Genomic DNA, 24750 nt, shown 5'->3' with positions numbered 1-24750 from the left:
TGTCTTTTGGAGTCACATAGTGATTTTAGATTAGCGGTGAACCAAGAGTGTGCCTGAGGCTTGGCTTTGCACATCTTCAGTGGTGCTATTGTATCAATGGCATGGCTGAGAGTTGAGTTATATAGATCAACTAGTGTTGATGGGTCGGTACTTGTGTTAGTGTAGTAGAGGCAGTAGATTCTCTACTGTGATATTCTTATTATTTCTGGAGAGGTTGGATGGTGCCAGGACTCTGGATATGTAGAGTGCATGTGGCAGAGAGAGGGCCCTTCATGGATAGGTCACCCGAGGGGAAATGTCCTTTAGGCAGGGCTCTATGGCCAAGATGATTTTTAGAGATAAAAGTGACTCCTCCACCTTTGGCAGATTCTCTGTCTAATCTATTGTCTGGAATGGCTAAGGAGAGAGATGGGCCTGCAACAGCATGGAGCCATGTCTCAGTGATGGTTAAGAAGTCTAGGTCATTAGAGATAAAAGGTTGACAATGTCTAAAGCATGTGCTATTAGGTACCTTGCATTGATAAGGGCTCCCTTGATAGGGCTGATATTCTTAGGCTTGTTAAGTGGTGCTGCAGTATTGGTTAGGAGGGTGGAGGCAGTAGTTGGCATGACAAGAGGAGGTTTAGCCATCTTTAACTTATTACGTACAGGTTTAGAGTATAGTTTCTCCTTAGGTAGGGAGGGATAGTAGGTGTGACTGTTGGATTCTAGATCCTAGTGTCAGGTTCCTTGTTGTAGAGCAAGGTTGGATGGGCACAGGTCGTGAGGCGTATCGCTGGATCCATTGGATGGGGCTGAGCGTATTAGTCAGGTTAGTTGAGGTGGTGACTAGGGTGTTGGGTATAGTATGATGAAATTGACATGGCGGCAGAATCTTCGACGGTGCTATAGTGTCCTGCTGGGGTAGTGAAGTGGACATCATAAGGGAGATGCTCCAATTGCTGGGTGAGGAGATACAGATCTGTGTAGGTTGAAGGGATATAGGCATCTCAATTCTAGTTATAGTACTTGGGTCAGGAAGGAGCATGATGAGTAATAAGGCTGTTCTGATTATGCTCCAAAAGTACGTAGGAAGTACGTAGAAATGGTCTTCTTTATAGGCATGGCTGGCAGGCAGTAGGTGGAAGGCTAACGTTATTCGAGATGGGTCAGAAGGTAGTGCCTCAATTAGACTAAGAGCATCAGGTAATACCAGGGCGCAGGGTAGGTAGGATACAAGAGTCAAAGGTGTGCGCTGATAATACCGGGTACGTTCAGTGACACGTGCAATCATGTAATAGGCTGGCAGCAATATTACACTAGGCACACATCAAAGGCACATGGGGCAAGGTGCAAGAGTCATGCAAATGCCGTGATTCGCTAGGGTCAATAAAGGCATAAGGTGCAGAATGCGGTAGGCAGGCGGCAATATTGCAGTAGGCACACAACAAAGGCACATGGGCAAGGTGCAATAATCGTGCAAATGCTGTGATTCGGTAGGGTCAGTAAGGCACAAGGTGCAGAATGCGGCAGGCATACAGCATTATTAGCCTAGACACACCTCAAAGGGCACATGGGCAAGATCCGAGAATGAAACAGATGCCGTCATTCGGGTAGGGCCAGTAAAAAGGCATATGGTGCAGTATGCAACAAGCAGGTGGCACAGTATTACATTAGGATCATCAAAAGGAACATGGGGTAATATGCATCAAGCAACAGGTGGTTGGGAATGATAGTTGGCATCTGAGGCAAAGTTTGATAGTTATACAGGTGCCATATTGGTGCTGGGGCAATTAAGTGATCAAGGTGCGTTGAACAGGTGGGTGCTGATATCAGATGGGTCTTCTAGCTGGTCGTGCAGATTATGGGAAGGTTCCAGGTCTCATTAGGGCGGTGGTCAGGACTGTGTGGGCGGTAGGCTCAATTATGATCGGGCTGGTGATATATTGAAAGATGAGAGTGGCACGAAATAGTAAATCGTGGCAGGTGAATGAATGGATGCGCACCAATGTTAAAAGTGGATTAGGTGCTAGAAGCTAAGCGGACGAGTTTCCAGCTATTGTGGGGCGATACCCATAGGTGCGGAAGGGGCGGTTAGGGATACAGTATATTATGGTGGGAGACAGATAGGTGCTGATGGTCGCCGACTTACTTGGGATGTAAAGGACGTGGCACACGATCAGCACAGACAGGGCCCTGAGTGTGGGCCTTTGGTGGGTGGCCCGCGTTTGCCTGCCGGCTCCATATTGGGCGAAATAAATGGTAACACATGGCCAATCACAACCCTTACCACAAACAAAGGGAAGTAGGCACTCTGGTGTGTAGAGGCAGTGCGGCTATTTTGGAATGGTCTTTTTCCATTGTAGGAGTGTGGTTGTGGTAGAACAAGCAGAATACGGAGGAACTGCTTGTTTCAGATAAATAGCAATTAAGCCACAGCAGGCAGCATAAAAGTAGAGATTGTTGAATGCGACTCTGGTATTTTGCCACTACAAACCTCTTAATCAAGTGGATGCTCTGTGAGTAGCCCCGGTGGGCTTACCTTTGGGCAGATGATGCTGGGGCCATCCGAGGGACACCCTCACCAGAAGCAGCGAAACTATGAAAAACATAGCTCTTTACCTTTCCAGTCCAAAGGGCAGGTGCAAACAATTTCTTTTTAGGCACCCAAGAGTCCATTGAAGTGAATTAACAGATAAGGATGTTGACGGGTTGGCGAACAATTTCCCTGGTGGGTAACACCCGCCAAAAGCATGTGAGTTGGTAGGCATGGAAAAGTATGGGCACGTGGACCTGCATACGCCGAATGTGTTGGTGTTTTGCAAAATTAATCTTGGCACTCAGCCACTTACTTTAGACATAACTCTGGACGTATATTACAAAGGCAACTATATTTTTAATGGCTGCAGCTTTAATAAAATGTTAACAACAAAGTAAACATAGGAAACATGTTTTTTTTAAATTCAGTGCAAGCAACAAGGCAACTGAACTTTCAGGGTCTCCATGTTGCCCTGGTTGTTTTGCTCCTTCCACGTTTCCATTATTGTCCTTATTGAGCTTGAACTTCCCAACCACTTTGCCGCAGTGACTGCACAAGTGTGTGGGTGATCTCTGGCTCCAGTGCTGGTATCGGGCGAGATATGTGATCTGGCAAAACATTTCTTCCTGTATCTTAGATCTGGCTCCCCAATCCAGGGAAATGTATGTGCACGCAACATTTAGCTTTAAAGGATATCATTTGTTCTAAACTATGCTGTGGCAGTAGGCATTTGAACCATGATCATTAGGTTTAGAGGCGAGATGCTTCCCGACAAGACCACTTCAGGGTCTGAGCAGGAGCCCTCTGAAATCCCTTGTCAATATTGCACTGTACAGGAAATATTGATGTACCTTTTTTGCATTTAAAAGGTATATACGTTTTATCCTTTGCTGACAACATTATAAGAAACTGTGCTATTTTCCAGGTGTTCATGATTAATCTTCTAAGTTGCCGAGAGGCAAATATTTGTGGGAGGTGACTAAAATACCCGCCATATGCCTACCTCTGTGCTGGGTGGCATTCCCCCCAAAAGAAAAGTCAATTTACACCAGTGCCTGTCTCGGGCTGCAAGAAGTGCCATTCCTTTTCATTCTGGAGGAGGTTTTATTGTCTACTGGATACTAGATATGTTCATATCAACAAGAGGACAGAACACTTACCACCCAAACACACCTGCCATTACAGGAGGTGTCCCTCCCAGACCCGCCATTACAGGAGGCGTCCCTCCCAGACCTGCCATTACAGGAGGCGTCCCTTCCCACACCTGCCATTACAGGAGGCGTCCCTCCCCACACCCGCCATTACAGGTTCACCATGTCAACAAAGCACAGGGTGTAAAAGAATGAACACTTCAGAAACAGTGAGTACCCACTGTAATAAAACATTGACCGTCAACATCCTAAACAGTCCACGTTGCATTTCGGGACTAACCTCGAATTCTAATATTTTAGACTTATACAACCACATCAGCACTAAAAGTCCATGTTGCTTTTCACAACCTAAGTGCTGAAAATTCCTCAAGAATGTTTTTACTGAGATTCAGTAATTTTACACTATTACTGTAACACACCATACCACAAGAACAAGGTTTACTGTGAAACATTTTGTGCTAACACGCTAAAAGTCCATGTTGCAACTGTGCAAATTAACATTTTAGGTGTTAAGAAATCTGGGGTCCAACGCTGGCTGCACCAAGGTGATGAGCATTCTAGCACTTAAGAGCGGGACAGCAGCAGCCGTGGGCCACAGCCCCTGCAGGAATACTGGTAGACAGGCAGTCAATTCTGTGCTGTATTAGTGCTTTCTGGCAATCTCAAATCTAGGTGTACTTTTTAAATCGCTGCATCCTCCATTTTGTGCTGTATTAGTGCTTTCTGGCAACTTCAAATCTATGTGTGCTTTTTAATGTGTGCACTGATTGTCTTACTTTGCACACCTCCTCTGTGAATGCTTGGCTGCTAGGCCACTTTGTGAATTCCTGTGCACTGTGCGCCTCCTCTGCTTATCTCTCTCTCCCCCTCTAGTCCCATGACACCCTCCATCTATTCTAACTGCTATGCTATCACTTATCCTACCTCTCATGAAGTCTGGAAGAAAAAAAGCTGAAAAAGGTTCTCCTGGACTCTAATCCAGGCTACCTATCGCTGATATTACATCAGTGCCACTTCCAGACAGACGTTTTCGGACATCCTGTTCACTGTCCCCTTTCCTGACCTTTGCACCCCCCATCTGGTCTCCACTCTCTCTTTTCTGCTCCTCACCCATTCATGGCAGCACTAGGTGGGAAGTACTCCTTGCATACATCTGATCCTCTAGATGTATCATTAATGTCTATCACAATGGCACTATCATGGCTCAAGGTTCTCAACCTACTCTTCTCCTTCTCGACCAGAGCCTTAGTTCTCTCATAAACCTCCTTCCTTCTCCTGCCACCCCTCCTTCCTTGCCCCTCACTTCTCCACCACTGATAGGAGTACCACACCCCTGCACACCGCCATCGGAAAAACTTCAAAGGTGGTAACCAGCTTCACTTAGCTACTCTGAATGCTCGCTCTGGTTTTACACTCCTCTGACATCTGTCTCCTTCTCGAAGACTTTGATCTGGACGTCCTCGCTCTTAACAAGACGTGGTTCAATGCCAGCTCTGTCACTGCTCTTGATACTCTCCTTCCTGAGGGCTACAAAATCCTCTCCAAACCCAGAACCCAACAGGCCCGGAGGTGGAGTAGCGCTGATCTTCCATGAGTGGGTCCGTGCTTCCTTCATTTCTACTCAATCCTACTCCTCTTTTGAACACCTAGTCTGTAGGCTTGGGGTCTCGCCTACTTCGCCACTATCTACAGACCACCTGGACCTATCTCCCTCTTCCTCTCTGAATGGTCCGACCTTGCCTCATCCCTTTCAACCTCTTCTTCCCAACTCCTCCTCCTTGGTGACTTCATCATCTACCTCGACTCTCTTGAAACATCCACCTCTCAGTTCCGGGTCCTTTGTGACTCCCTCTCTCTCACTATTCTTTCTTCCGGCCCGACTTACTCTGCTGGCCACACTCTTTGGTGACATCCCTATCTCTAATCCGGTCACCATCCCTCTCTCCTGATCCAACTACTCTTGTTTTCCTCCTACCTGTCCCCTATCCAAGCAACCCCCTGCACTGCCAGCCTCCTTTGCTTTCATTCGACAGATGAAGAAAGTGTCAGTTGCTGCTTTTGCCTCCACCTTCACCTTCTGATTCTCCCTCTGACTCTGCCCTTGCTAACCTGCACCTTGCCATCTCTAACACCCTTGACATCCTCGCCCCTGCCATGAAGATCCACCTAAAACCTATCAGCAAGAACAACAGCTGGTACGACTCCGATCTAGCATCTCTGAAACGCCAGTGCAGAGTTGCTGAACGGAAGTGGCAGAAGTTGGGTTTATCCTCTGACAAACTGGCCTGCCGCCTGCTGCTAAGGCAATATTGCTTCTCTATCCGCTCCAAGAAGAGGGCCCACATCCAAGCCTGCATCTCTGGAACCACTAACAACACGGCCAAACTTTTCAAAATCTGCAAGGAACTCACCAATCCATTTGCAGTCTCAACCTCTCTCCTTCCTTCCCAGGCTCTCAGCACTGCCTTGGCCCCCCACTTCACATCCAAAACTCAGGACATCCTGTCATCACTCTCCTCCACCCCATCTCTTCTCCCTCGCCTGCCTCCCTTGGCCCCCCTTCTCCTACCCCCTTCACTCTCCTCCCTCCTGCCCATAGCACCGGATGAGGTCTCTAAAGTGGTCCGCTCTATGAAAGCCTCCTCCAAACAGGTGCCCTGCTGCTCCTCCAGAACCACTAAGGACAACATCTCCTATCTCGTCCCGGCTCTTGCTGACTTCTGTAACCACTGCTTCGCCACTGGCTCTTTCCTTCTATCCCTGAAACACTCCCTTGTGCACCCGCTCTTAAAAAAAGCCATCTGCTGACACCTCCTGCCTCGCTAACTATTGCCCTATTTCCATCGCCCCCTTCCTGGGTAAACTCTTGGAGAAGTTGATCCTCCCGCAACTGACCCTCCACACTGATCTTGTTGGTTGCCTTCATAACCATCAATCTGGATTCCGGGCATTCAGAGGCATGGAAACTGCTTTCCTGAACACCCGTGAAACCATGCTTGCAAATCTCGACTCCAACTCTCCTGCTGTTCACATACTCCTCGATCTCTCCTCTGCCTTTGTCACAGTCAACCATTCCATCCTCATAAAACTACTCAGTGACACCCTCGGCATCACTGACCGGGCACTAGATTGGCCGGCCTCTTTCCTCACTAATCGCCTCTCCCAGCTGCAACTGGGCCCTTTCTCCTCCACCACCACCCTCTCTATCTGTGGCATCCCCAGGGCTATATCCTATCACCATGGTTCTTCAATATCTTTCTCGCCCCTCTTGCTCACCTGATCTCCTCCTCTCATTTCCAGTGTTATACCGATGACGCACAGCTTTCCTTCAAACTTCCTTCTACTTCCCCCTCCTCTCCCATCCCTGACTGTATGTCTGCCATTCAGTCATGGTGTGCAGTGGATGATGTCTGTCTCAATGCCAGCAAGACAGAGATCCTCCTCATCGGGACACCTGTGTCCTCTTTTCCTCCTACCCTCTGGCTACCCTCTTTGGGCCCTCTACCCCCACCATCTTGTGAGGCCAAAAACCTTGGGGTCATCTTCGACTCCGCTCTCTCCTTCACGCCTCGCATCATGGACCTTACCAAGCAGTCCCACTTCCAGCTCCACCCCCTCAGAGGCATTCTTCCCTTTCTCACCTTCCCCCCAGAAGCTCAATGTCTCCAGTGCTCTGGCCCTCTCCAGGCTGGACTAGTACAACAGCCTCTTTCTCAATCTCCCTCTTTTCTCCCTTCGCCCCCTCCAGATAATCCAGAATAGGGCTGCAAGTCTTATCCTTGGCCTTAAACCCAGGGACTGTATCTCTCCAGCCCTAAATCTCTCCACTGGCTCCCAGTGGGTGCAAGGATCAAATTCAAGACTCTGCATCATCCACAATGCCTTCTGGGGCCTGGGACCATGCTATCTCCAACATTCGCTCCCTAAATATTCCATGCTAGAACCATACGCTCCTCTGACTCCAACTCCCTGATTGTCAAACGCTTCTCCAAGCAGAGAGTGGGCAGCAGGTCCCTCTGCTTGGCTAGCTGGTGTCTCTCTTTGGAACAGCCTCCCTGCCCCTCATAGACTTGAGCCGGACCACCTTAGGTTCCGGAAACTGCTCAAAACTCTACATCTTTCCCTTCCCTGCTAATCACCCGACTGCCGCTGTGACTGGTGACCTTATCCTCATGAATCTCTCATCTCTGTCTGGTCACGTGACTCATCGCCAGCATTTAGAGGAGCACAACCCACCCTTGCGGCGTTAAGCGCGACGGGGTAAAGGGCGCTGGCTGTTGTGCGGCTGTTCGGCGCTGGCGGAGCCTAGGGGAGACTGCGGAGGAATCACCTCTTTGATCCCTACATGGTATCCTGCCAACACTTGTCGCAGCCCGTTTGATTGTGCTATTGAGTGAAGTTGAGTGTTGCCTGGGGTGCACGGGGTGCGTGCAAGGCACACTGCACATACTGCACTCTCACTCCGAAACTCCAAAACTACCGTCCTCTCAAAACCGAACATCGATTGTGCGTTTTCTGAAAGACGAATGAATGAGCCGGAGCCCTCGGGTCTCTTCCTGACCGAAGCGGCCGCAGTACTACCGGGAGACGATGGAGGAGTGCATCTGCTTACGAGACAGCAGCGCCGCTGCCTGTGGAAGCACGCCAATGGAACTGAGAGTGGTACCGCCGGTAAGCTGTAGCAGGTCCCGCAAAAGGACCTGCGCTTCTATTCCTTCAACTAGCTCTGAAACTTATTTTGATTGTCGGGCCAGTAGCTCTCCCTTACTTGCTATGGCTATAGCCCCCCCTACTCCCTTCACCCCCTCTACATCTCAGGCTCTCTCAACAATACACACAGTGAGTGGCATAACTGATATAAACCACGAGACAAATGACGAGGGGGTAAACAAGAGCCCTGTTATGCCCGAAGTATTCTCAGAGGTTGTTATTGACCTTGCCACTGACGATAATGTAGGAAACAAATTCTTAGTGACACACAAACTCATCAGACCATCACTGCCCTTAATAAAACTGGAGTTTGTGAGACTTTATCTATCACGGCTTCCCAGTCAATGGTTCACGCCTTAAGTGACTGTAAAGCCAGGTCTGGAGAGAGTGAAAGAGAGAGTGAAAGTGAAGAGAGCCCTAATCGATCGTTTGACGAGGATCTTGATGAGGACACTGAATTTGGTTGTAAAGACTCTATTACATCAACCCACCGTGTCCAAACGCAAAGCGAAAGGTGCATAAATGACAACTTACTTAATCCCAGAAGTGAACTGTTAGCAGCCGGCTCAACTGGCTTGCAAAACAATGTGATGTGGTCTACCAGCCTGTCTATCTGACCAACTAGTTTGTATCACTAGAAGCCCGAATCGACGCAGTTCGATCGCTGCTGTGGACAAAGTACTAAAAGATCTAATTCAAATAAATACTAGATTGGGAAGTAAGTATACTGTTCAAAACAGAGCGGAAGCAAACTCCACTGAATTACAAAAAGAACAAGAAGTTGAGCCCCAAATGGAGCTCCGAGTGGAAAACACGAAGAATACTTTGAACTTACGATCTGAGGGGGCGTGGCTAGGAAGCCATGTGAAAGGACGTGTCTGTATGGGGGCTCCCGAAGATCCGTACATTATCCGACTGAAAACCGTGCAAGGACCGATGTAATTTGGCTGAGACTGATATGGCTGCGTACATGAATCTCAGGTGAACGTGTGGACACATTTCGATACGGGCCTGCACTGTGAAAGCGCAACAAGAAGCTAAGAGAAGACTTGGAGGCGAGAGTGCGATGAACGAGAAAATGGCCGCCGCCGCTTAACGAAGGAACAAAGGAGTGATTGATCTGGGCGCCTGACGATCGCACTGGAGCGTGGTGGTAGTGAAGGAGCATGACTCGGGTGCATCGTGGCCATTAAGGACACCCGGTCCCGCGAGGCCGACGGCGTGGACCTGGGAAGGGAGCAGGGCCTGGCCGAAGGTACTTTGTAACCGGACGTGCGGATAGCAGGGGAGCGTGCGGTGTGACCTGAAACTGTGCCCCTGACTCTTCATGGCCTAAAGTGTGCTTCAAAGGGTGAGACGCGACCTGGCCTAGCTAGGTAGTAGACAAGATGGCCGGGGGAGCCGGAGTACAAAGGAACTTTGTGTCGGAGATGTGGCGATAGCGATGGGACACCCGAAGAGCGCACTGTGACGCCCTGCCCCAGATCTGAGCGGGGATAGAAGGACGGGAGACATGTCTAATAAGCTCCTGAGAGCGAAGAACAAACAGCCCACGCTCGACGAATACGCTAAGACGCCTCCCGGCCCAGACGGAGCCAGAAGCAAAGATAAAACTCAGGCCAAGGAAATGGCCGCCGGGGGTGCGAACCAGGAGGTCCTCGCTGCGATCGCAGACCTGAAAGCGACCTGGGAGACTAAGCTCCAGCTCGCTGTGGCTGAACTGAAGACCGCAATGGAACTCCAGGTTGGGGCGGTGCAGGAGGACGTGAACCTCCTAAGGCAGGACGTGCGTACTCTGGCAGAGTGCACAGAGACTTTGGAAAAAGAAATGGGCCCTACCGCGGCGGACTGCGCTGTGCATAAGCGTGAACTCCATGCCCTGGTGCAACGTGTGGGCAATTTGGAGAGTAGGGCGGAGGAGGCAGAAGGACGCGCCCGGAGGAACAACATCCGTATCGTGGGCCTGCCGGAGGGAACTGAGGGCCATAATCCAACGGAATTTATCGAGAACATGCTACTGCAGGAGATCACAGGAGGCACCCTGTCGCAGGGTTTTGCGGTGGAGAGAGCGCACAGGGCCTTAACTAGGAAGCCACCGCCGGGAAACCCGCCCAGGCCGGTGATTGCCAAGATCCTTAACTACCGGGACCGGGAAAGGATCCTTGAACACTTCCGCAAGGGAGGCACAATACAACGAGGAGCGGCGAACATAACTGCCTATCCCGATTATACCCTGCAGGTACAGCGCAGTCGTATGAACTTTGGATCGGTGAAGAGGAGATTGCGGGAAGCGGGGTTTAAATACATGTTGCTCTATCCGGCCAAACTGAAGGTTTTCTTTCAGAGCAAGCTGCTGTTCTTTGTCACTCCGGAGGATGCCATGGAGTGGCTGGATGCGCAAAACTGCCCTCAGGAGCCAGATGTTCAGACGGCTGGCGAAAAAAAGACGAGATAAGTAACGCTGTAGGCCCGGTCGGGTCACGAACATTGGGACTTGAATATAGTCATTGAACTCGCTGGAGAACATGTGCGCGTCAGTGGTTATGAAACATGGTCCGTGAGCACGGACATGGTTGCGAGGGAGAGGAGCCTCCAGAGGCCGCTCTTTACACCCCTTTTTTGTGTTTAGTTTAGTCACTGTTAGTGGGGTGACACCCTGTCGGGTTCTCTATTTGGGTTTCCCAGAGAGGACCGAACACAGGGATGCCTGAGATCCAGGGATGGAGCTGGGCAGTTGTTTGGGGTAGGGGTTTGGGGTGTTTTAGTTTTTGTATGAGCCTGGGAGTGAAATCGGGATTGGGTGTCCGCAAAGTGGGGAGGGATTGCCTCGGATGGGGGGAGGAAACTACTGATAGGCCATGGGAGACCTCAGGATATTAACGTGGAACGTTAGAGGGCTTAACAGTTATCTTAAGCGAAATAAAGTCATGTTGTATCTTAAGAGGCAGAAGATAGACGTAGCCCTGCTACAGGAGACACATCTAAAGCGAGAGAAACTGGAGCTGGTAGGGAGGAAGTGGAAGGGGACAGTGGTAGGATCAACGTACTCCGCCTATGCCAGAGGAGTGCTGGTGTGGGTGGCGCCACATGTCCCATTTAAGCTAATTGAGGAGGTTGTGGAGGCGGATGGGAGGTTGGTTATGGTGAGGGGGCTGGTAGAGAACAAAGTAGTGTGCATTGTAAACACATATGCGCCTAACCAGGACACGGCGACATATTTTAGGACGCTGTGCACTAAGCTCAGTGTCGGGATGGGGCGTACGGTGATATGGGGTGGCGACTTTAATTGCGTGTTGAATCCCAGGGAGGATAGGTCGGATGACAAGATGGCTAAGCCCAGTCCGGCGGCCAAGGTATTGCAGACGCTGCTGGCGGATTTTGGCCTGGTAGATGTGTGGAGAGCGAAACACCCGGGCAGGAGGCAATACTCGCATTATTCGGCCCCGCATCAACTGCACACGAGGCTTGATTACTTTTTCGCCACGCCGGACATAGTCGCGGAGTGCGACCATATAGACTACAGGGCGAGAGTCCTCTCTGACCACTCGCCCCTGGTCATGCGATGGCAGCTGTATTCCCCACGAGCGCGTATACCAACATGGCGCCTCAGGGCGGAGGCGCTCAAGGACCCTGCCTTCAGAGAGGATATGAGGGAGGAGATAACTGCTTATTTTGAGGTGAACACAGGGAGCGTTAAGTCGGCTGGCACCTTATGGGAGGCCTTTAAGGTCGTAATGCGGGGGATCGCCATTGCGAAGCCTAAGGGATTGATGGGGGGAGTCCTGGCGGATCTGCATAGAGCTGAGACTGAGCTGGAGGAGGAGCTGGAAGGTGGTGGGATAGATGCGGAGGCGGTCTCCAAATTGCAACAGAAGTGTGCGGAACATTGGGACAGGCCTCTGTAATCTGAACTATAGAAAGTATATTGAGAGACTGCATGCGGGGGGAGATAAAACGGGCCGACTCCTAGCTTGGCTGTACAAGAGCGAGACCCCACGATCCCCGATCAGATTGGTAATCAATGAAAAGGGTGAGGAGGTGGACACCCAAGAAGGCGTAAACAGGGCATTCGTGGAATACTATAAGGTCTTATACGAAGATTGTGAGGGGGGCAGCCAGGAGGAGATAGACGAAGTGCTGGAAGATGTAGGCTTGCCCAGGGTCAGTGACGAGGAGCGAGAGGAGCTGGATGCTCCGATCACCCTGGAAGAGTTGAAGGAGATTGTGAGGCAGTTGCCCACTAGCAAGGCCCCAGGGGCGGATGGGTTCCCCAGTGAATTTTATAAAGTATATGCGGAGGAAGTGCTCCCGCCCATGCTGGAAATGCTCAACGAAGCGTACGAGGTGGGACGGCTGCCGGAGTCACTCAGGGAGGCGATTATAATACCGCTCCCCAAGCCAAATAAACCGGGACACGATTGTGGCTCCTACAGGCCCCTGTCGATGCTGAACCAGGACAGCAAGATCCTGACAGCTGTCCTGGCTACTAGAATGCGTAGAGTGATCAGCAAGTTGATCCACCCTGACCAGACGGGCTATGTCCCAAACAGGAACATTACTCACAACCACAGACGCCTCCACAGGGTGGTCGAATGGGGATGTAGTGATGACGGCGAAATGGCGATAGTGGCATTGGACGCGGTTAAAACGTTCGGCTCTGTTCGGTGGCCTTGGCTGCTGGCGGCTCTGAGATGGTATGGGATGGGACCAGGTTACGTTAGGTGGGCCGAGATGCTATACAGTGCACCACTGGCCAGGGTCCGCACGGGTGCAGTGGTGTCAGAGAGATGGCAGTTGGGCAGAGGCACTAGGCAGGGGTGTCCCTGGTCCCCAATGTTGTACATCCTGGCCCTAGAACCCTTGGCAATTTACCTCCGGCAGCAATATGACCCGGTCGGCATCGATGTAGGAGGAGAGTGTCACCTTATATCCCTGTATGCAGATGATATGCTGCTATACCTAAGATATCCAGAAGAAAATTTGCAGTATGTCTTAGAGGTGATGGGGAGGTATGCCTGGTTGTCCGGTATAGCGGTAAACCCCCATAAATCCACTCTATTTCCGCTGGGAGGCTATGTGGGGACTCCGGTGGAGAGGTTGCCAGTGTTGCAGATCCCGTGGGCGACGAGCTCCTTCCGATACTTGGGAATTGACGTGTATCACACGACTGAGGAAGAGCACAAGCACAACACTGAACTTGCTGTGGGGAAGATCGAGAAATGCATGAGGTTCTGGGAAAGATTGCCATTAGCGATGATGGGCCGGGGAGCTATGCTTAAAATGGTGGTACTGCCCAGGCTTTTGCATTATTTTAACAACATCCCTTACATGATTCCTAAGAAGTTTTTTGTGAGGCTACATAGTGTTTGCAGGGAATTCCTGTGGCACGGCACGCGTAACAGAGTCGCACTGTGGAAGCTGCAGAACTTCTACGAGAAGGGCGGAGTTAAACTGCCGAACTTTGAGGCATATTATGTGGCAGCGCAGCTGCAATATGTGTCCAGGTGGCTCTCTGACGACGAGACCCCTGAACACAGGCTGTTTGGGAGGGATTGTTCCCCTTTTTATCTGCGAGAGGTGATCTGGGTGACTAATGCATGCATGAGGGAGCGGCCTAGAATGCTAGCTTTGGGACGGAACATGTGGAGATGGGCCTGCCGGATGATGGGTAACCCTTTGCCGTGTGTGCCGCAGTTACCATTGGTGCACTGGCGAAGGGAGACGGGCAGCTCAGAGCAATCATCCGGACATACTGGGAGTCAGTGGGGTTGGTCACCATGGGAGATATTTGGCAGGATGGGACCATCATGGAGTTCGAAGAACTAGAGGCAGGGTCGGGATTGCACAGGGGTCAATATGTGACATATCACAGGATAGTGCAGGAGATCCGGAGTAGGTGGCCTGAAACTACCTTGGCCGATGAACCGGACGCCACGGTGGAGATACTATACGACACATCGGAGGGCGGGCATGAGGTCTCTAGGTTGTATGAGATGTTGATGACAAAGGTTGGGAGTGATTTAGTGCACTTGAGACTGGAATGGGAAATGGATATGGGGGCCCCGATGGCAGATGGGTTGTGGGAGCGTGCCTTGGGGTATCATAAAAAAGTATCGAGGAATGCCAGGTTTAAGCAAATACAGCTTTATATAACGCACAGGGCATACATGACCCCCTTGAGAATATCCAAATTTCGGGACGTTGGACGCCAGGCGTGCCCCAAGTGTGACGAGGAGAATGCAGACATGATACACATGTTCTGGGCGTGCCCAGTAATTGCAGGCTACTGGGGTGAAGTGGCGCAGAAACTGGCAGGGAAGGGAATCACGCTCAAAGTGGATTCAGCCTGGGCCTGCTTACTGGGGGGATATCCCAGAGCGCGTAAACTCAGACATTTTGAGAAATTGAAAGATCTGGCTTATGTGCCTGCTAAACGTAGGATTGCAATGGGATGGAAGGAGTGTCATAAGCCACGAGTGGAGGTCTGGTGGAGGGATCTCCAAAAATGGGCGGAGGCCGAGACGGCGGTGTGGCGGGATACCAGTATTGCAGGGGAGGAGGAGGAAATGTGCTCCCTCGCGGCATGGAAATTGATGATAGCCGAACTGTTTGGAACAGGGTCGGCTCCAATTGAATCTGAGAGCGATGACACCCCTCCGTTCACAGCGGATACCGATGGCGGACACCATACAGGCTCATAGGGGGGAGGGATGGGGATTGCAGTGCTTTTGTTGTTAAATGTGTTTATTTATGTTCTGTTGTATTGTCGTTTGGTTTATATATAAAAATAAAAATATATTTAAAAAATAAAAACTTACGATCTGAAATCCAAGAATCCTATGAAAAACAGAACCCGTGGCTCAAACCCATGTCTAAAAGGAAAAGACTTGATTCCTTAGGTGATGACCATAGAGACCAGTTGTTTACATCGCAAAAAAGACATGCCGAGATGCAGCCGGTCTGGATTGTCTTAGATTTGAGTCATACTTTGTGCCGCTTTCTGCTGATCCCCTTATACAAGATCTCTCCACAAAGAAAAAGAAGCGTCGGAAAGAAATGTCAAAAATAACCAAACTAAGGTTGATACACAACAACAAATCAAACTTTCAAACACAAAATATGGCAGAACGCCTATCTAAAGAAATCTCCAGAGACCTGAATGCACTTATAATGTCCGCACATACCATATCCATGGTGCCATATATGAAACTATATGAACAACTGAATGAGACCTTAAGGGATCAAACAACACTTTTAGCTATGCTGAACACAAAAATGATCAATGTAGAGCAAGATCTGAAAACTACAAAACAAGCACGGCAAGATGATCACTTAAGAGCTGAAACAAATGTGAAAATCATACTGGAACACACCAAAAACAGTGCTCTCGACAAACAACTATTTGCAGAAGTAGCAAGAGAAGCGATCGCCCTGTTAAAACAACAGAAGTTGAATCCCACATTTACTGAGATGGAACCAAATGAGAACAGAGAGCTACTGGATGACAGTGTGAAAATAACATCGATTACTAATTCAACTGATCCAAATGTGGAATCCGCAGTCCTGAGGACAGGAAAAGCTGTAAAGACAAACCAACAAGAATTAAGCAATGGAGAAGATCATATGAACGACAGACCAACTAAATGCAAACAAAAACTGAAACGATTAAATGGTCCAACTAGTAACAACAAGGCCGACCAAACTAGTGAGAAACCTGGTGTAATAAATGGCGCTCTTGCAAGTACTGGAAAGAAAGAAAAGTTGAATTTACCTCGATCGCCAGTGATGTATCCAAAAAGTACGGCTGTTCCAACATCGCTGCCACCTGGAAATGGAGGTTCAGTGACTAACCAGAATAAAAGTGTGTAGAGTGAAGCTGACCTAGATGCTGATCAATTGGAAGCCAATCTGGCTACCAAGTTTAAAGATAATCATAACCTGGAAAACTGTAAAGAGAACGAGGTAGAGGATGTTATGTTGAAGAAAGCAAAAGCGACTTCAAAAGAAGTGTTCGCAATTTTTGACCAAAAGAGAACAGAGCCAGGAAAAAATCTTAAAATAGTGGGATCAAAAGATGGGAAACAAATGAAAAACATGAAGAAAAGGAAAATGCGAACTAGAGCAAGTGTGCGCTCGTTTCTAAGGAACATTAAAAGCTTTAGCTTCACAACTCCATCTAAGCATGCAGCAGGTCCTTTGGTAAAGGCCAATATTGCCACTCAAATAGCTTCTGCAAATGTCAACCAAATGGATAACCTTGAGGCATTATATGATGAGCCAATGGCCGTTGAGAGCTCTACTGAAGATCTATTAAACTTCTCGACGTATGATGAATGTGAAACAGACAAAGGCAGCTTGACTGAGATCCCTGATTTAGTACTGAATGAAGAACGTGCACCTACTGATGGCCTAATTAACATCAACCTCACTGCTCCATTAGATGAAGTCATAACATCTGCAAAAGAGACTATGCCAAATATGCCATCAATTCTTTCTGGAACTGGAACTAACTCCAACTTAAGCTGTATCCCGAGTGTGAAACTTGTAAATCCGCAAAGAGGTGTAACTATAGATCCATCGAAACATGATGGTGATTCGCCACTCTTAGCAGTAGACTCATCTAAAAAATTCATCACGCTTGAAGCTAAAAGAATATTACTATTGACCTCGATGAAACAAGATCAATCTGACATGAAGTCCACTTCTCGAAATACGAATTTGTGGAAATATGAGCAAGAATTTGGAGCACTTGAGGCAAAAATGGCTTTAATGGATGTTGGCTTAACCAAAGCTCTACCAAAGATTGAAGAAAGATGTGGAGCTCTGTGCATGAACAAATCTGAACTCCACTCTCAGAAGCGGTCTAAAGATCTTTTCTCGCAATCAAAGAGACCATGTGATCATCCACAGCCATTGTCAGAGACTAGGCATAATCACTCAAAAAGGAACTCTGATATCTGCAAAGACTCTGACCGTCAATGTCGTCAAGTTAGAAACAACAAAACAAAAGGGAAATATCTTTTGCGACTTGAGCGAATAGTAAGAGAAAGAGATGGACTCTTACTAAATAGGAAAAATGTGATGAGCCTATTACACCACATACCACAATAAAGAACTGTGGTTTCTGAAGACATCCAAGTGGTAGAATTTGAAAAGGAAAAAATTAACGACTGTGTGATACTACACATAGCCTCAAAAATTATTCGTGACTCATTATTAAACGTGGGTACGATCTTGAACTCATTGGGATTTGATATAAATAAAATTTGGAACCAAAAAGAGAAAGAGCAATCGAGAGACTTAGAATCTCCTCCAAAATATGAAACAAGATCTAACTATGGGCCTAGACACCAAGTCAAAAATAGTAGCATAGAGAGCAAATTTGTCTCCGTCACGAGAACAAACAGTGATGAAACACAAAATCAGATCGACTGCAATGTAGTAACAGATGTGAACATAAACACTGAAATACAGAAGAATACCAGTTTACAAAATGAGGATCTTGACTGGACCTGGGTCTCTAAAACGATCAACATCACTAAAAATCCCAAGGATCCTGGCAATACATGCGTAGCCTCATGGAACACGCGAGGGCATACGCATCTATTTGGAAACATACCCAAGGAACTGCGGGACGTAGATTTACTTTGCCTGCAAGAGACCTGGTTAATGGAACCACCAATTGCAGAAGGATTTGAAATCGCGATTAACCCAGCGATCAAAGGGAATAAAGGACGCCCCATGTCAGGGATGGCGATCCTTGCAAAAATCAAAAGTGGCATACGTATCTTATCATCAACTAATGTATCAACGTATGTACAAGTATGCAAAATCAAATTCCCGGTGGGACATGGCACAGAGGAGAATGTGCTAATATTGGTAAACATCTACTGGCAACATGCTGCCATACAATTGGAAAATTTCATTGAAACAATTTCGGAAATCATCTGCGAAATTAAAAGACATGAAAAAGATATACACATTTTAATATGTGGCGATCGCAACATAAATTGTTTCCAAGATAAAAGCCATAATGAGCACGATGAGAAAAAAAACAAAGATGGACATGCGGCAGCACTCTGGATGCTAGAAATGAACGCATGGAATCTACAGATGCTAAACGGACAGACAACAGGAGATATCCCCGCCCAACCAACATGGCGAAGAAATGAGTTAAGATCAACAATTGACTATATGTTCGTAAATGGAAAGCTAAGAAGTGAAGTAAAATGGCTAAAAATCATCGAAATGAAATCTAGCGATCACAGCCTAGTTAAGCTGTATGTGAAACCACAACAATGCGGGAGAACAAGCGATGCAGTTAAAACTGCTCTTGAAGTGGGACCAGGCCGCAATAGACTACGACTAAATGCGACCCAAATAATCTCACTGCGGACACCATTAGAAGCAAAACAAGATGTAGACAAAATTGAATACACTACTCTCTTGGAAATTTATCGAGAGAAGAAAATTCACAAAAATAGATCTGATTTTTCACAACGTCATATATGGGATGCTGAGCTTAATCTAAGGAAAAAAAATTGAACAAAGACCTAAGATTGAAAAAGAATAAAACTGATCCAACCAGCAAAAGCAAAATAAAACAACTGAAACAAATGTACAAGAATTGGCTAATCAGCCATAAACACATAATGTTGCAAAGAGACGCAGAAAGCATGATGACAACGCTTGCTAATCGAAATATAAGTGACTTTTGGGCATACTTGAATAACATCTCAAGTCCCCAAGGAGCAATCATAAAATCCATAATATCGGAAGAAATATGGATAAAACATTATACAGAAATGTTCTACAATGACACCGCCAAAGGAACTGTACCATCCACTGCAGAGTCTGAGTGGTCAATCGAAATAAGGAAAGAAGATATATACTGCAACATCAAAAATCTGAGTACATCAAGAGCCCCTGGGCCGGATGGTTTGACAAATCATCTCTTAAAACAACATCCGGAACTCTGGGCAGACTTATGCCACTCATTGTTTACATCGATCTTACAGAACCGAATGATTCCATCGTCCTGGCGAAGTGCTATTGTTGTACCCATCTTCAAAAAGGGAGATCGCACAAATCCAAAGAATTATCGGCCAATAGCCTTGCTAGATGTGGTGGGGAAAGTTTTTGCCACCCAGCTTCAAAACCAACTGTTAAAGTGGATCCAGGATTCCAAGAGATACGATCCACGCCAATCCGGATTTGTGAAGGGGGTTGGCTGTGGGCTGAATTTGACAATCCTAAATTTCATAAAGATGGAAGCTATTCGCCAAAATAGGAAAATCTACGTGGCTTTTGTCGATTTGTCCAGCGCTTTCGACACCATCGACTGAGAGATGCTCTGGAACAAGTTAATGAAATGGAAATGTCTGGATAATCTACTTCAACCTATAAAAGCGCTCCATACAGACACGGAAATTAAGGTCAGATTAGACGCCTGTGCGCAGCGCAGGCACAATTTGCCACGTATTGGTACCCTGGTCCTCCTTCTCGCCCGCATGTCAAGCTTGAAACCCTTGCTGCCTCTGGTGCTAATATTATGTCCCTACTCTTACATCGGAGATATGAGCCTGGCTCTCCCATTGACCCTGTCCAGGCCACCTTACTGGCCTGGAGGCGGATATTCGCTGCAGGCTCCGAAGCTCACCCTTACTACAAATGGCTCCCCGCATGGCAGGTCCCCGGATTGGAACCCACGAATGACACAGCCCTGGCACGGCACTGGCGGGACCTGGGTTATCTGGCCCTTACTGACTTCTACCCGGATGGGGTATTCATAACGCCACAGATGTGGAAGCCAGCCCACTCGGGCTCACCACTTGAGCTACTACAGTATTATCGACTCCGTGCAGCGTTCCGGGCGGCTTGGCCCGTGTTCCCCAGCGAACCCCCAGACCACCCTGCCATCTCCTATATTGCCAACTCCGGGGGGGCGCGTGGAGTGGTCTCATCATTGTACAAACTCCTACTCACCGCTTCAGCACCACCGCCCTCCAAGGCGAGAGAGGACTGGGCCTCTGAACTGGGGGTTGTCATTTCAGAACAATTGTGGGGTAAAATGTGCTCCCACACCAGTAGGGTCTCCCTTAATTTTCGACATCGCACTATACAGTACAAATTGCTGAATAGGCTATACTTTACCCCACGCAGACTTTCCAAATTCGCCCACTCCGACACGCGACTTTGCCCCCGTTGCGGGGCGGAGGATGCAGGTCATCTCCACATGTTCTGGGATTGCCCTAACCTGGCCCCATTCTGGGACGAGATTATTAAGACCATGTCCGGTCTCTGCGATGCAGTGCTCGAGCCTGATCCGTTGGGGGTGTTGTTTGGTGTATGGGTTGATAAGGGCGCCAGAGGGGAGGCCAAACTGCTAAACGTATGTTGCGCAATTGCTAAAAAATGTATCCTTCAAAACTGGAACTGTTCGGCCCCTCCTACCTTCCAGAACTGGCTAAATCTAGTGACCTGGTCCCGTAACTGTGAGGAGGACTACATCACTACCCTTCCAGGCCGGTCCCGGCCCAAAAACATTTGGACTGCCTTCAACAGCTACCTTAACGGCCTCGACGCTGCCCCTTTGGCCGACAGCTCGCCCTAGGCCCCACTTATGTATATTGTGCTCCCTAATACGTTACTCAGCCGATCTCTGTCTGACAATGTATATTGTTGTTTGTGAACATTCCTGTGCAATGTACCTTGTTATGCTTGAAGACTATACTCTCGACCTGTTGTGTGTGTATGTCAACTACCACTGCCAGCAAAAAATAAAAGTTTAAAAAGATTAGACGCCTGTGGAACCCTAAGTAAGTCAATAAGAACAAATCAAGGCGTGAAACAAGGCTGCCCATTGGCAGCCACGCTATTTGGCCTATTTCTGTCAGACATTGGAGAAGATCTTGAAGCTGTCATTTCTTTCCCACCAAAAATCAATGGGATGATTGTAACCTGGATGCTCTATGCGGATGACATTGCATTGTTGGATCTAACCCCCATTGGTCTAACACGAAAACTATCTGCTCTTGAAGGGTATGTAAGAAAAAACAAACTAAAAATCAACCCTGCAAAGTCGGAAATAATAATACTCCAAGATCTATCTCGAACCAACAAGAGAAACATGAAATGTACACCAAAATGGAGATTATCTAACGAAAATCTGAAATGCGTAAATAAGGCAAAGTACCTAGGTACTTGGATCAACAGTAACATAACGGATGCACCATGGGTCGAAAATGCTAAACAAAAATGTAAAGAACTTGCATGTCAAGGAGTAATCATAAACAAAAAATTTGGAAAATTCTCCCTGTTACCTGTGCTAGCCCATTATAATCAAAAAGTGATACCAACATTGATCTATGGTGCTGAAAGTGCTCCCTGTTACCTGTGCTAGCCCATTATAATCAAAAAGTGATACCAACATTGATCTATGGTGCTGAAAGTGCTCCCTGTTACCTGTGCTAGCCCATTATAATCAAAAAGTGATACCAACATTGATCTATGGTGCTGAAAGTGCCCTAGGAGTGTCAGCAACGTTGTGGCCAGAACTAGAAAATCAGTACTGGAGGTGAATACTACACCTACAAAAAGGAATCTCGAGTGCTTGCGTGCGATATGAACTCAATCTAATATCTATGCAAGCCCGAGTGTTATGGAATATGTTATCCATATACAGGAAAATCATCCTAACAAACTGCACTCCTCAGTTTAAGATCTTACAAGATGCACTGCAAGGTAATCAAGAAGCGCTTTTGTGTAAATGGGCTACTGGATGTGACAATCAATTAACACTTCTGGGTACAGACCAAGACACTTTGAAAAATAACCCAAACTATGTAAAAAAAAAGTTATGGGAGTTCGACTGGTGCACCACGATTGATGATCGGAATCTTCACAAGCTCATGGAAGACGCAGCAATTGAGGCTAAAGATCGAAAGAAACCGCTGCAATATCTGATGAAGTCAGCTAATGGAAAACATCGAACTATCTATATGAAATTCCGACTAAATCTCTTTAACACCAGGGTGAGTCAAGCAATCAGGGCGCGAAAAATGACAGCGATTTTGAGCTGTCGCTTCTGTAACAGACAGCAAGAGACTCTCAAACACTTAACTTATTGTGAAGGCTTGAAAGATATGAGATCTGTGCATTTGTGAAACCTGGTGCGACAATACTCTACTCTATGCGGCGACGAACTCTGGCGAAAATTCTACATACCACGTGAAAAAGACATATATGGGCTGACCAACTTTCTACAATCTCTGGAGGTTCTGCTAAAATCCCAATAAGAAAGGAATGGAAATCATTCAGAAACTAATAGCAATGTGTCGGAGATGAAGAAGTGTGAACCTGCGTCAAATGCAGTTTTTTTAAGCTGATGCGGTGGAAACAAAGCTAGTTGACTGAACTAGAGGGAATTAACGAGAATCATAAGACAGTTAAGACCCTAGCCGCAGTAAAAACTCTGTCATTATACACTGTAATACTGCTAAAACTTGCCTCTGCAAGGCCCTCCGACACATTATAGGTGGAGGGATAATGTAACCTTTTCAAAAAGTTTGTATAAACTAAATGAAATAAAAATAAAAGAATCTCACAGGATCCCAGGCCCTTCCTCCCACTCAATACCAGCACCCCTCCTTCCCCCACTGCACTGCCCTGCGGGCCCCTGCTTAGTGACTCCACATCCCACCCTTGAGAGTCGCCTGTATTAGCACTTAGCCTGAGGTTCCCCTCAGCACTTCTCTCCCGGGTCCTCCTCCAGCACTTGTCCACTCCTGTATTCCTCCTTCCATCCCTATCCCCTTCACTTCTGCTCAATGCACGTGCACGCCTGAATGCCACAAGGCCTAGTAGGACCACAACTGTATATTGACTGTTTTTGACATTGTTATTATTTCCCCTGTTCCCTTCCCATTTAGCCTTGTGGCGCTTTGTGGTATTCTGTTGTATAAAGCGACTTACAAATGTTCAATAAAATAAAAGGGCAAACCTTGAAAAACAAGCCGTCTTTATCCCTAAGTGGCAGCACAGTTAGTGGTGTGGTGATGATGGTGATGGCGGGTGTATGGCCGTAGTGTGTCTCCAGTCCATGTATATAGTGTAGAACAGAGGTAAACATTTCAAGTTGCAAGCTGCTAGCCAGGTATGAAAAAGGTTACGCACTCAGCTGCCCAAGTACACAGCACAGTGTTTCTTACTCGCCAAGAGTCAGTTATCACTAACCAATAGTGGTGAGCGCACATTTTTAGGCCTGGTGTAGAGGTGAACATTTGTTGTAAGATGAGAAGGTTCGTTGGAGTGGAAGGAGAAGTAATTGGAGAGGGTATTAAAGGCCTGTTGATTAGCTAGGCCAGTCTGAGTTTTTGGATGCTGGTGGGCATGAAGAGGTAGATGTGATACTGTTAGTATGAGTCTGACAGCGTATTTCTGTCATATATTGCCTGTATCTGCGATGGTGTGGTTTCCGTGAGGGCAGTGCAGACCCTCTTCCTGCGGCGGTGGACCAAAGATGTCAGCGCAACCTGCTCCTGTACGGCATAACACTCAGTGTCATGGCCATGAGGCCTGTGTGTCTACATGCCACATGCAACGTGTATGACACCACATTGTTGCTAACAGTTCCGTTGTAGCTGCAGCATCCTATAAAAGGGAGACACTGCTTGGGCATAGTGCGGTGTCCAGTCATTTGGTCGACTACAAACTGGTCAACGGCAATTTGGTCGACGTCATTTGGTCGAAAACCAAATGGTCGAATTTTTTTTTTTTACTTATATATGTGTTTTGTGGGTTTTCGTGTAGAAAAAAAGAAAGAAAAAGGGGTTGGGGGGGACCCCCCCCCCAAAAAAAGGGGGTAAAAATAAAAAAAATAAAAAATTCGACCATTTGGTTTTCGACCAAATTGATTCGACCAGTTGTCCAGTCGACCAATTGTTTTCGACCAAATGACTGGCAACCCATAGTGCGTCTTAACGCTCTCATTGGCAGCTAGTTCCCGGTCAGTGTTGCAGTGGCTTTATCTCCCTCTTTGGCCAGTTGTACCTCTCTCATTGTTCCTGCCTTGTGCTCTCCTTCTGGTTGCTTCCTTCTCTTGCTCCTGCTCAGCATCCTTGTACCCATCACTTGGCTCCATTTGGGTATTCTTCTCTACCACCATTTACACCTTCCAGACCAGTACCTGCACTGTTCTCACGCCACACACATTCTGGGAGATGAGCCTGTGGTGTGGGGAGCCGTTACCTGACCATTCCTGAGTTCCAACCCTTCAGTATGGGAAGGGTTTGGTTCCTCTTACCTTGTCATCAGACACAACCTGAAACTTCGGAAACAAGACCGCAAGAGCTTCACGTCCGCGAGTCAAGG

The sequence above is a fragment of the Ambystoma mexicanum genome, chromosome 9 (genome assembly GCF_040938575.1).
Source record: "Ambystoma mexicanum isolate Mex_15411 chromosome 9, UKY_AmexF1_1, whole genome shotgun sequence".
NCBI lineage: Eukaryota > Metazoa > Chordata > Amphibia > Caudata > Ambystomatidae > Ambystoma > Ambystoma mexicanum.
Note: the sequence above shows the minus strand (reverse complement) of the source record.